The 14,800-nt window shown below is 33.1% G+C and overlaps 1 long non-coding RNA gene across 1 annotated transcript in view; it reads right to left on the bottom strand.

Moving 5' to 3' along the window:
* Positions 1-971: 971 nt before the first annotated feature.
* LOC118204835 (uncharacterized) overlaps positions 972-14,800 on the bottom strand; it is a 29,941-nt gene continuing 16,112 nt past the window's right edge. The window contains exon 4 of the long non-coding RNA XR_015039519.1: positions 972-1,247. This is a non-coding gene — a long non-coding RNA (uncharacterized LOC118204835). The remainder of the gene's footprint in view (positions 1,248-14,800) is intronic.

A 14,800-nucleotide genomic window follows, 5' to 3' on the forward strand; every position in this document is an offset into this window, starting at 1 on the left:
CGGCCGCACCAAACGTATATAAATATATTTATATATATATCCACTCTGTTACCCGGCTCAGTTATCTCAGTTTCTTTACTCTTATATGTTTGCAAAATGTACATTTTTTGCTTTAAAAATGATTGTATTATGTTGTTTTTATCTTCCGGTTAAAGTTTTTATGCCTTTAGTAAATCTGTATGCAATATTTTTAGAATTATCAACAATTTTAAAGTTGTCTAAGTGCCGCTAAGCCTTTTTTTTATGGTGGCCATTGATGTTTACATTTGAAATAGGAGACTAGTGGATTTGTTGCCAATCTAGAGAAACTTAGCTTCGCAACAACAAAGATAACGCATTTATTATTGCCAATTAAATCATGCTTAATTCTTTCTGTAATTTTTTCGAGGAAATAAGTGTTTCAGATTTACTTCGTAATTTTTAATATAGATATTTTGAGTTTTTATGTATTTTTGCTTTGTCTGGAAGTGAGAACTGAATTAATTGAATGAGAAATACTGAATCGTCTGTGAAAAACTGTTTCTTTTTTATTTTGTTTACTTAATTTCTTTTATACATCGTTTTAGGTTTATTATAGTATTTGAATAGAACACGTGGAAGCGATTAGATAATTCTATTCTTTAAATGATATAAATTTTGTAATGAGTTATAATATGAACGAAATATATAAGTTAACTGTTATATAATAATTGGATTATATAACAGTTAGTTTCTGTTATATAATTATTATATAAGTTAACTGTTATATAATTATTAATACTGTTAAGTGAATCTAGCGCCAGAGTGTCGCTATGGTAAACAAATACTAGAGTGAATTTTAAGGAAGGCATTTATTCTATTGTGGTTTATGCGCTGTTGGCGAAGTAGATTTAATTCAATCCAATAAGTTTAAATGAAATGCAAGAAAAAATGCGTATAATTTAACATTCCGTACAAGGAAGTCATGTGGTGTACACATCAGATTTTTTATTGATACTTTAATAAAAGAAATGTGTTCCTTCTTTTAATATACATGTTACGGTGAAACACCGAAATCTGGAGAATGTCAACTTTCACATAGTCTCTTGGTGTATGTCCAAAATATTTTCCAAATACTCTTATTTCTGACTTACACCGGTCAATGTCGACATTCACCATGTACTAATGGTGAATGTTGAACATATAACAATATTATATTTTCTTCTTCGTAATTCAGTCGCGAATAAACGCACTTGAGACTTGAAATAAGAACTTACGAACATGAGAACCTAAAACACAATACATTGAAAATGAGAAAGGAAAATAATAGAAGTTAAAAACTTACTTAATTATACAGTACGTTCTAAATGAGAAAATAAAATAACAGTAATAAAAAACTTACTAAATTATATGATTCAAATCTTATTTATTACAACAACGTAAACTACACTCATGTCCATAAATTAAGGATAATTCGGAGTCATGCGGAAATCGAACTCTAAAATAAATATATCACCAGTAAAATCACTACACACATCTTCAAGAATCATATGCAAATTTCAGGAAGTAACCAGATGACACCGATGGTACGTCACAATGACGAGAGTGTAAGAGAGTGATATATAAGGAATAGGGGCAAAGAAGTAAAATTGTTCGCAGGCGCTTTATAAACATTTCAGTGCAATAACCGAATAGTTATGACACAAAGGACGCATTTGCATGATTTTTTACGTGGTAGAATTATCGGCCGTCTGGAATGTAGGCGTACCCAACTGGAAGTATTAGACGAACTTGGAATTGCCCAGAGTGTCATCTCCAGGCTTTGGTAACGATTCCAAGATGATGGTAATGTGAGTAGACGTTACAGCACAGGTCGCCCCAGAGTTACAACGCCGAATGAGGTCCGGTATTTGGAAGTTACTGCCAAAAGAAACAGGCGGAGCACAGCCTCAGACCTGTCTCGTCAGCTCTCTTCAGCCACTGGTACGACAATTTCAAGGCAGACCGCGTACAGACGCTTAGGGCAGATTGGTCTATATGCTCGTAGACCTGTGAGATGCATTCCACTTACTGCAACTCACTGTCGCCTGCGGTTATCCTGGAGTAGAGAGCATGCATTGTAGACACCGCAATAGCGGGCTTGTGTGATGTATTCCGACGAGTCCAGGTTTAGCTTGCAGTCTGATTCTTGCCGGACTTTCATATGGAGAGCTCCAGGTACCCGTTACCACCAAGAAAACATCATTGAACGACACCGTTACGGTGGTGCAGGAGTGCTCGTTTTGGGTGGAATTATTCTGGGTTCCAGAACTGACCTGCATATTCAAATTGGAACCATGACAAGCCAAATCTATCGGGACGTCATTCTGGAGCAACATGTAAGTTTGTTTCGGGGTGCCATGGGGGCACAATTTGTGTTTATGGATGACAACGCCCGTCCTCACCGTGCAAACATGGTAAGCGAATGCCTTCAATCGGAAGATATCACTCATATGGACTGGCCAGCATTCTCACCGGACTTGAATCCAGTACAGCACGTGTAGGACATGCTTGGCCGACGAGTTGCAGCCCGTCAACCTCCTCCTACTTGTCTACCGGAACTTCGGAGAGCATTGCTTTTTGAATGGAGTAATATCCCCTGTGATAAAGTCGCATAAATTTACGACGAATGATTTCAAATTGCAAATTCAGAGTGCAATATACGTGATGAAATCACGGGACTAAATATAATTATTTAGTTGTTATTAAAATAATATTAAATTGTAAAAAAATAGTTGTTATTAAAATAATATTAAATTGCTGGCAATGTTAAAAACGCAGGCTCGAGAGCCACGTATGGCTCTCGCACGATTGAGGTATAGAATTTGATTTTTAAAAAAGTTTAAGTTTCTTTCTTGTCGAATTGTATATAGCCATTTTTCTAGTATTCAATAAATTTTTTATGCTGTGTTTTGTTTTCAACCTGATGTCACAACCCAGGGTTTGCATAGCGGCTTCGGCCACTACACGACAGCAGTAAATATTAAAAGTTGGCTGCAGCTTTTAGGGATTGTTCCTGAGAGTAAATTTAGGAACGGACTTTTTCGCATGTGAACATTGAGTTTTATGTGAACAGTCAAGACTTTCTTCTCTTCAAGAACGATCTAATTTTGCGTGCAAGGACAGTTCGTGTGGTGAAGCCTCTTCAGTGACAAGTAACAGTGTGTCAGAAGGGAACGCCGGAGGAAGCGTGATCTAGTGCCGCAAAATAGTGAAATTTCCCGGAAGAATATCCAAGTAGTGCCAGGAGAGTCAATCGAAGGCGTCTTCAAAATTGGTGAGTATCATTTTTGTGATTTTGGAGAAGTTATGCCAGTTATTCAAGACTAGGCTTATTTTGGATATAAAGCAGGAAAAGGTTGCCTCTTAGTTTGCATTTTTTTATATACGCCTTGTTTGTAGGCATAGGTATTATCATTAAGTGTTGTAAGGCAATTTGTGTTCAGAATTGTTAGGGAATTATTCAGTTTTGGAGAGAGAGACCTGTTGTTGTTTTTGTGTTATTGTTTTTCGGGGTAGGTTATTTTTCTTTAAGTTTTCCATAATGGGTGAGTTTATGAGGAAATTTACTAAAGCCCTGCTATTGGAGTTAGCGGAAAAGTTTGAAACAAATGTGTCTCAGGCAAATAGAATAAGAGAAATTAGGCAGGCTATTCTAAATGCCGAGGACTATGAAGAAGAAGATGCGAAAGAATACGCGGCAAGAATTTGGGCTGCGGCTGAGCAGAGAAAAGCAGAAGAAATAGCCGAACAAGAGAGAGCAGAACGTGAACAAGAGAGAGCAGAACGTGAACAAGAGAGAGCAGAACGGGAACGTGAACAAGAGAGAGCAGAACGGGAACAGGAGCGGGAGCGAGTTTTTGAATTAGAAAGGTTAAAACTGATGAATGTGGTTCAGACTAATAGCCTAGCTTCCACGTTTTCGAAAGTTGAACAATCTAGAGAAAAAAAGGTTAATTTGAAAGATCTAGTACCGCGTTTTGAACCGAGTAATATAGATTGTAGGGTTTATATTTATTTTTACTAACATTTATTTTAAGTTATCTTTCCTGTCAAGCCTTTACTTTCCCCTAGAATTGCCAATGCCAGAGTATGTAAATCGTAGTAGAACGCGCAGAGTATTCAACTTTTAGCAGAAGTAATTGAGTTTAAATAGAAGGGAAACGAGATTGAAGGTGTGCTTCTTGAATCACGAGCTTGAAGGTTGCTTGGTAGAAAGTTTAAGAACCGCGCGTTTCGGCCTGTGTGCCTATTTCGACAGTTCCCTGAATCTTTCAAATTCTTAATCAGAAAGTTTGCTGAATCTCAGCTGTATCTTAGAACGCAGTTAAAATTATAGAGCCTCGTAGATAGTGACTTCGTTAGTTATGCATCTTGTCATTTATTTTTAGTTGTACTTTTCTATTTTTGTTTAACCGCCGGCTCGGCGTAGATTGTGAGCGTCAAGCGAACGCAACTGTGATTTCTAAAGTGAAATAAAAAGGGAGTTAAACCCTTCTTAAGAGTCTGTGTAATTTCCAGTTCATAGCAGTCACTACTACTGTTGCTGACGAGTTGGGGCCTCCCAACATCACATTGGTGCCCGAACACTTTACGAACTGAAATGGCCGAAAACTGGATGGAAGCTCCTGTACAACTCCAACAACAAGAAATGGCGAACCAATTAATAGAAGGATTTGGATACCTGGTCCAGACGATGAGAGCATCAATCAAGCCAAACGTCAATTTCGACGGAAAAAATTCTGTGGCGATATTCTTAGAAGGCCTCGAAAATCATTTCCAGCTATACCCTGTGCCTGAAAGACAAAATGTTGCCATTGCCACGTCTGCACTAAGAGGACAGGCCTCACTATGGTGGAAGAATATAGGGAAATTTTTATTAGGGGAATTCGGAGGCCAAACATATACATTTGAAAATTTCAAAATATCATTATTAAAGGCCTTCCCCATAGTGAAAGACCGAGCAAAGCTAGAAGCCGAACTGTATAGTTTTTATCAACGTAACATAGAAGATTTGACGGACTTCATTCTGCGAAAAGTTAAGCTGATAAACATGCTGTATGGGAAGAAACCCGACGCAGAGATTATTGAAATAATCTTACCAAGATTACTACCTGCTGTCCAAGATTACTTCGAAATCCGAAACCCAAGCACCCTGCAGGAACTCTTCGAGTTGGCGGTCAAGTTCCAAAACCGGGGAATAGCGGAAAAAGCTAGAGGGGCATCTTATTTTCAAAGTCACCGAAGGCAATCCTCAAATCAACAGACCGGAAACATAAATCGCTCTTATGGGGGAAAGAGCTATCAAGCCAACTCATCGAAGCTCGAAGGTCAAGGCCCAGAAAGGAAATTTGAAAACAACCGTCCGCGTACCCAGAAGGCAGAAGTTGAAAGGAAAGCCTTAAACGAGTAGAGGGGCCTGTGAAAGCGAGGGTCCAGACCCCGGAAGTTTTGAAAAAACCCTCGAAAAGATACTTAAATACGGTCATCGTAAAGAACTCACAGTTACCAATTATACAAGTCCTGGTTGGCGATGTACCAGTAGAAGCCCTCATCGATACAGGGGCAGAAGGTAATTTTATGAGTGATACATTTTTTTAAGAAGAATTTTAATAGGTTACGATTATTTAAAAATAAAAACACAGAAATTATAGCGGCGCAGGAAAAAACCTGTCTTTGCTCTTACAAAAGCTAAGTAGAATTGTAAATTCTACGTAAGAGCGAAGGTCAAATGCCCACTTAAAGTTTCAGGAGATTGCCGGCATGTTTATTTCGCTGGAACCGCTTTTTATGAAAAACTGATTTATAACTAATTTTGTATAACTACCGTCCTGATTTTGCAAAGTACTTGATCTTCATTGTATTTGTTTTTATCAAATTTACATTTTATATGCTATATAATTCCAAAAATAAGCTTCGAATAGGATGAATATTTGCACATTCTACTGAATTGTCTAGATCTGAAGAATTTTTACTTTCAGAGTTTTACCTTATGTCTGCATAACCTGCATTTATTCCATTCGTCTTCCTATTCCTGATGGGAAAAATTACATTTACGTGAGAGATTTGGAATACTTAAGTTCATATGAATGTTGAATAAATAGAACAAATCCGGCATTCTGTCATAATTGACTAATACTCTGAATAATAAAATTTTAAGAAAACATCAGCTTCATTCACGTGAATAAAATAAATACATTCTCAAAAACAAACATCCAGAAAATCTTTCACAAGTGTTAACATAAACGATATACAAATATATTTTTAAGTATTTTAATGTTTCATAAGCTGAAAATAAACCAAAAAAGTATCGGGAATTCATTGGCATATGTTCAAAGAGATAGAGCAGCAAAGATAAAATAGTTTCCAATAGCAAAGAAAAAAACAGTTTCGAAATGTCTTACCTAGAGCACACTCTCAAAACGTTTGCGAAAAGACAATGATCTCACAAAGACATAAATTTTATGGAACAAGACATTATTTAAAAATTTTCGATCGAAATTTTAGTTCTGATATAGGAAAATACACATTAAATAACTAAATGTGGGTATTCGTGTACATGTTTGTAAAAAACAAATATATCAATTTTTAGGAAAATTTTGCATGTTTTCTATTTGGGTAATAATACTTTTAAGTTAGAAACATTTTCTATACTGAATATATGTGTCTACGAAATTCTTTGGAAAAAGCGGAAAGTAAATAATCATTTCGATACTTCTCTAGAAATCAAGTGTTATAAATGAACAACGATTTAAAATTAACCAAGAGCACAACGAAGTACATATATAAATTATTTTGCTAATCGGTTATGAACTTTTAAGTAGGATATATCCAGAATCTTCAAAATTAGAAATGAAACGTTAAATTTAACCCTTGAGATTTTACTAAAGAAGTCTCTGTAATAGTAAAATGCTGGTTAAAATTGTGCTAACAGAAGGAGAAAAAATGCCTTTTTTTTTTAAATATTCGCATGATATGTAATAAAAATGAAACCATGGCTCCGGTTCAGCAATGCAATACAAGTTGTTAAATAAAAATTTTTTCTAAACTGAGTTTTTTTGTCACGTACAAAATGTATTGAAAGAGCGAAAATTAGTAATATATTAGCAGTGGACTAGGAAACAAATTTTCAAAGATGATACTGTGGTATGAAAATTAATCAAAAAGTATAACACGTAAACATTTTTCTTCGCAATAAGTTATGAATGTTTTCGTTTCAGTAGAATGAAGTTAGAAAGTAGAAATTTGGTAATGAAACACTCATTTCAGCCTTTAAGATTTTATTAAAAGATGCAATAAACACATTCACTTGAAATGTAATGCAGTAAGTTAAAATATAACTCATCAATGCAATATATTAGGTATGTACGGTTAATTGTTTATTTCGAATATGACAGAGCAGAAACTTTTGAGTCAGAGAGAAACCATGTTTACAAAACAATGGTTCTTGTTTTCCTAGTAATTCAAATCAAAGCGTTGATGTTTCTTATGAAGATGAGATATTTTTTAGACATGCTTCTAATGAAATTAGTATATAAACTTCTTTTAAGAAATAGTCTTTACGAGAAAAATCTATGACAATGCAAGTCAGTGATCGTGGTGACTTAGAGAAAATATTCGAAGTCTGTATGAGCTGAGTTAAAAGTATCCATTATCTACATTCGAATACATCTAAGTCAGAGAAAGTTAATCTATTCTTATAGTATACTAAGATAAAATTTCAATTCCTTTTCTTAATTTCTGGTTCAGCGTAGTAGTGTTGTTAAATCTTCTAAATGTGTAACACAATTATTAAATCAAATAATATAACTATTAAGTAAAAAATTTGTTTCCAAGTCTTTACGAAGCATTGTAAACGATAAATGAGAAAATATTTGAAACCTCAATGATTTGCAGTGGCAATAATGTAAAAGTGGTAATCTTCAATGTGTTCAAAAGGTTATCGAAAAGGTACTTCACAAAAAACTGTTTATGAAAACACGATAACATCACAGCCATCCGTAATTAACTTTCATCAAAACTGAAAATTTTATGTTCAAAATTTACTTGGGATGCAAAAAAAGAAATATTAAACGATTCAAAATGAAAATACTCATGCAAACTTTCCGAAATGAAATGTTCAGTATTTCAGAAAATATTCATTTAACTTGTTTGCAATTTTGTTAAATAATATGTAATGAGCATTCGAATGTGGGAAAAATAAAACTCATTTAATTATCTGGCAATGAATCATATTTTATTGGAAATGCAATGGCATGAAAAATAGACAAATATATCTGTATGGAAAATCTTGATGATAATTTCTGACTGTGTTTGTTTTTAATAGAAATAGTTAAAGGCTCCTAGATCGGTAATGAACTACTAAATTCGGCCAAGTTTCATCAAAAACGCAGTAAGAAGTTCTCCGCAATGATAAAATATCACTTTAATTCTCTAGCTTTGTGACTCAGACATTGGCAAGACCAACGGTTGTCTGGGTAGTACAAGATAACTATGTATTTAATAGGTTACTTCAAAGATATGAAAGAAATAACAGTTGGATAAAAAGAATATGGACATTTTCAAGAAAAATGTTCTCTTATGTCCTTTTGGTATTATAACTGGAAACAAAATGCAAAAATTAAGTAAATACGTAGATAAATTTCATGAATAAAGGTAAATTAACATGAAATGTTTCCTTAACGTCTATGTAAATGGAAAACAGTGATTTGAAAAATGTAGTTCATATACAATGCATTAAAATTTTGCTATCGATCTATGAATTCATAAAAATCAGCCCCAAAATGTCATTTATCACGTTCGCTTGTTTACAGTATATTCTCTTGTCGTTTTAATCTTTTTGCTTTTGGGTTGTAGTGTTTCTGAATATAAAGCTTTAAAACACAAAATCAGTCTGATTTATCAACTTGCGTCTAATTGTAAAGTACAGTCAATCAAATGAAAGATTTTAGCATAAGTAAATGTACTACAGACAAAATAAAATTAAAAATTCATCATTATTTTTCATGTTCTGTTCATGAAACTAGTCCTAACTTATCCCATTCGGAACATTTTCAGAAAAAAATATTCGTTTTCTGCTCATGTTTTTGCATATTCAGATACTAATTTTGTTGGAAATATGAGATTTTCTTATTCCGTTTTATGTTTCACTGTTAAAGTCTGGCTTGGAAAAATTGTTTTTCCTGGAAGTCCTATATGTCTGCGACTGTTCTAATAAATTACATTACTAACAAGTGTGAATAAAATCCCTAGTTATACAGGAATTATCTTGAATCTTTCCTTAATCTGAAATGCAAAATGTAACCCACGTGCAAAAATAGAGCAAGTTTATCTTAAAAAGTTCTCCACGAATACATCTTTTTCTCGGTCCTTACATGCTTTTCTGTATTTATCACTCAAGTTCATTGTATACCTCTCTTTTATCTAATTTGTGAAGTCTTCCTATTTGAATACTAACATTTGAATTTGTGTAACTGATTTTAAAGCACATGTATATTTTGGTCAATGAGTGGGAAAATGAGAAACTGTGGCACTGAGTGTTCTAAGCATTCCATACTGCATTTTTCTTAAGAGTACAGTTCAGTTAAAAGAGAAATGTGTTTCGTACTTCGTGAAAATTTTATTTACTTATTATGTGTCATGCTCATGATAAATAAAAATGTTATACATGTGCGCAGGACTGTGTGGTTCCAATGTTTAATTAAAATAATGCTTTTCAAAAAAGTGTGGTCTTTCTTATGACATATTAAAAATGCGTTAAAATTTTTAAAGTTGGTGACTATAGTAGACCATTATATGGACTTTCTGTCATTATTACCTATTTTGTATAATTATTTGTGTGTAATTTTATTTACTATCTATGAGAAGTGAAATGTCAAAAAAGCTGTAAAAGTTCCTTATTAAGCAATGTCAGTTTGAAATTTCTATCTTAAAATTATTTGTGTTAGGTCTTTTATGTTAATTACTATGTTAGATCATTATTTGGAACTCTACTCAATATTTCGTGTAATATATCATAACTATGTATGAGTCATTTTTCAGGTATGATAAATTAAATTTCGCTCTCAAAAGGCTGTAAGAGTTCAGTGCTAAATAAATTATTAACAATGTGAAATATAGGGTATTTTTCAGTTAAGTTACAATGAGTACGTTAAAAGTATTCCAAGTTAACAAATTTTTATATTCCAAGTCGGGAAAAAGGCGATAAAGTTTCATTTCCATGGCTGAATATTAATTCCATGTGTATTATAGACTTTAAGTTCTCCTTCACAAAATGTGACTATAATTCAAATTTAAAATAATACGTTACAATGTGGATATTCTTCTCTGCAGTTAAAATATAATTCAATCTTCTCTACCTTGTTAAGAGAGTAAGGCTGTGATAAGTTCAAATAGAGTAGTGTTTATAAAGTTCTGCGGTAAATGGTGGCATTATATTAAGAATCCGAGTGACGTTTTCACATGAAAGAAAAATCAAGGTTCAGTGTATGTTTGGTGATTTAAGTAGGATGTGGGCAAGAAAATACAAGATATTTTTGTAAAATATTTCAAGGAGTTAGCAAAATTTGTGTTAGTAGTATAAATGAATCTTAGTGAATAAAAGGGAGTGTTCTGAATATATATGTATAAATGTCTATAGAGTAAAATAAGAAGAAATGAAGTACTATTGGTACGTATCTAAACTTAACTGGGTAGAAATGCTCCATGCATTGATTTAAGTGGGCTTCATACCATGAAAATTTATTGCTCCTGATAAGATTTGTTTAAAGTCAGTAGGTCTTGCAATAAAGAAACATGTGTAAGTCTATATTTATTATGGGGTAAAGGAATCAGAAATACAGCATGAATATGTTTTATAAGTTAAATATAAGGGTAAATGTGTAAATGGAAAGTGTAAAAATTACATTTGTCAGACATAGTTTGGTGAATCCTTTGAATAAAAGTAAGACGTGTAAAAGGGAATCAACAAAGTTTTGTTTAGTTGGCCAAAAAGTTAATACAGTCATTAATAGTTAGTACAATACATTAGAAGTGAAAGTTCTGAGTATCTCCAACTTAGTAGTATAAAAAGTAAGAATTGTAATATTCCAGTTAAACTATATAGAATGAACATTGGTAATATTGGCTTAAAGTTACAGAAAATATTATCTAGTGAAGTTATACGCATGTAAATTCAAGCTTAAAATTTCGAAGACCGAGTAAGGAAGTAGGTAAGTTTACTTTTGGAGAAATGGAAATGTAACATCATATTGTATATAAGACAAGCGGAAAAAGTTAAGGGTAAAATAAAAATGTAACAAAAAATTTTAAAGGGGAAATAAAATAAAATTTACTTTTGGAAGTAAGATGCATTAGGGGAAAAACAAAAAACTGCATTTGTGTAAACAAAAAAACTGAAAAAAATTTAACTTATAAAACTAAATATTACTTTTGTAAAAAAATGAAGTTAAAAATATAGTAACACCTTTTTTTAAAAAAATAAAAAGCGAAATGGAAAAATTAAATTTGTAAATATAAATATTACTTTTGTAAAAAAAATTATACAAAAAATTATACAAAAAATTTAAATAAACTAAACTAAAAATAAGAAAAGGAATAAATTTTGGAAAAAAAAACTTTTGCAAAATAAAAAAGTTAAAAGGAAAAATTCAATTAGTAAAAATAAATATTGCAGAAAGGAAAAATTAAATTTGTAAAAATAAATATTACTTTTGTAAAACCAAAAAAAAAGTTTAAACAAAAAAATTAAAATAAAGTAAAGTAAAAATACGAAAAGGAATAAATTTTGGAAAAAAAACTTTTGCAAAATAAAAAGTGAAAAGGAAAAATTCATTTCTTAAAAACAAATATTACTTTGTACAACCAAAAAGAAAGTTAAATATATTTAAAAAAGTAAAAATACGAAAAGGAATAAATTTGGGGAAAAAAAAAACTTTTGCAAAGTAAAAAAGGAAAAAGAAAATGTAAATTCACTTTTATAGAAATAAACGTCAATTTGCGAAAGTTAAAAATAAAATTTATGTTTGGGAAAAGAAAAACATATTAAATCAAAACTTAATAAATTAACTAATAACTTAAAAAATAGTAAGAATGAGATGAAAAATGAAAACAATTAAAAATATCTTAATAAAAAAAAATAAACTGTGGGAAAATCTTACATTTAAAACAGCAATGAATAAAGTAAGGATTAAGAAGCCAAAAGAAATCCTAGCTGTCCTGTAAAAACAAATGTGTGACGCGGTTTTCATGTCAAAGCGCATGCGCAGACTTTCAGCCTTATGACATCAATGGTGCAAATAAGTCAAATTGACAAAGAGTTTTCAAATAACAAGTTTGATAAGACGACCGAGTAGCCGTGTGGTAACGTTCAGGTCTTTCATCTCAGAGATGGCGGGTTCGAATCCCGCTCGTGGAGTTGTTTTTAAAATTCAGGGAAAATAATATTAAATTCCATAAAAATTAATGAAAGGTAATAATTAAAATAATGGCGTACTAAATAATTAAGATGCTTATTAAAAAGAGTAAAGTAATTAAAAATTAATGACGTATTAAATAATTAATCACGTGTTATATAATTAAAAATAATAAATTAAAAATGGTGTCATTCCAAACACATGGCTCAAGATGCCGTTGCCATAAACATAAAGAAGTATTGTCGTTGATACAAAAAAATAAAAACTTTCAAAAATAGGGTCGTTGCCACAAAATCAAAACGAAAGTTTGATGACGTCATTCCAATGCGTCTCTTTCGGAGAAATCCAAGATGGCGCTGATATCGTTACTTCCGGTTGTCACGTGATCCAAGATGACGGTGATGGCACATCAAAGACACACCCCCTGTTACGTCATTTATTGTGCTATTACGTCATGGCGGCATCCTTTGGGCTCCCGGTTACCCCCGGTTACTACTAACGCCCATAAATAGTGAGTACGCGAGCCCAGTCGTACTATGTAGGAAAAAGAATGATTTTCCTCCTTCAGATAAAAGGGCTTGGAGGTTTGCTATCGATTACAGAAAGCTTAATAGTGTTACTAAGTTCCCAGTTTACCCTTTGCCGGTTATAGAGGAACTTATTAGAAAGATTAAGTCTACGAGATACATGACTACGTTGGACTTAACGTCCGGCTACTATCAAATAGCTATGAGACCCGAAGACATACATAAAACCGCGTTTATCACAAAATCGGGCGCTTATGCATTTTTACGCATGCCCTTTGGGTTGTGTGGGGCCCCGTCAACATTCCAGAGAGCTATGGATATTGTTCTAAAGCCTGTCCTAAGAAAATCGACTTTAATCTATCTAGATGATATAATTATAACGAGTAGTACGTTGGAACAACATATTAAAGATCTAGAAGAAGTTTTTAAATTATTAAAAGAGGTCGGTCTTACAATTAACGCCTCAAAATGCAAGTTCGCAACTAAAGAACTTAAATATCTGGGTTATAAAATTTCGCAAAAGGGTATAGAAACTCAAGATTCAAAAATAAAAGCAATCAAGAATTTCCCACCTCCCAACACCGCCAAGAAACTTTCTTCTTTCCTTGGGTTATGTTCTTACTATCGGTCATTCATAAAAGATTTTGCTAATATTGTTGAACCCTTGTTAGTAATTAAAAGAAAGAAAAGTAAATTCACGTGGACAGCGGAAGCAAATACCGCTTTTGAAAGGTTAAAAGAAGCGCTGATCAATGCCCCTGTTTTGAAATTCCCGGAGGGGGACGAAAACCTGGAAATTGCAGCAGATGCGTCGGACTATGCTGTGGGTGCGGTTCTTATGCAAAATGGCCATCCTTTGGCATTTTTAGTAAAACGTTGAATCATACACAAAGGAATTATACAGCTACAGAGAGAGAAACATTAGCCGTATTAATGGCTGTACACAAATTTCGAGTTTATTTCGGCAAAGCGACAGTAAGTCTTTTCGGATCATGCGGCTGTTAACTGACTCTACTCGGGGAAAAACCTAACCCCCAGGTTAATAAGATGGGCTTTAAAACTCCAAGAATATAATCTCATAATCAAATATAAACCGGGTAAGGAAAACAATGTAGCTGACGCACTTTCGCGTATAAAACTGGACGAGGAAGGCAATGAACTTAAATGCGCTGTGTTGACTTCAAAAATTTTAGATTCTAGAGATACAATTATTGCTGAATTGAAAGCTGATCCTGAATTTGGAAGTATCTATGCATATTTGAAAGACCCCGAAAGCTTTGAGCACACAGATATCGATGCGATAAGAAATAGAGCAGAAAACTATGAAATAATAGATAATTTATTATTTTATACGAAAACAACAAAGGAAAATCTCGAGTACAAACCAGTCATCCCAGCCTCGCTTCGATTAAGCATTTTGAAGGAATTACACGACGCGAAAACAGCGGGTCATTTAGGGGTCAGAAAGACTTTAAAAAGGGTACGCGAGGCGGTATATTTCCCGCAATTATACAAAATAGTAACTGCGTATGTCAGGTCCTGCAATCAATGTCAGTTAATAAATGATATTAATTACAGCCCGGCCGGGTACTTAAATAGCATTTGCGCTACATTTCCGAATGAAATTTTAGGCATAGATCTTCTTGGTCCTTTCCCCCAGAGTGAGTTAAATAAAAATCGTTTTCTTTTAGTAATTGTAGATCATTTTTCAAAATGGACAGAAATCGTTCCACTTAAACGCGCGTCAGCCAAAACAGTCGCAGATGCATTCTTACACAGATACATTTTAAAATACGGTGCACCGATAAAAGTCATTAGCGATAACGGTTAACAATTCGTTAGTCAAATATTTGAAAACTTTTG

This window comes from Stegodyphus dumicola, chromosome 1 (genome assembly GCF_044657685.1).
Source record: "Stegodyphus dumicola isolate Sdum_Otavi_A_Nest chromosome 1, ASM4465768v1".
NCBI lineage: Eukaryota > Metazoa > Arthropoda > Arachnida > Araneae > Eresidae > Stegodyphus > Stegodyphus dumicola.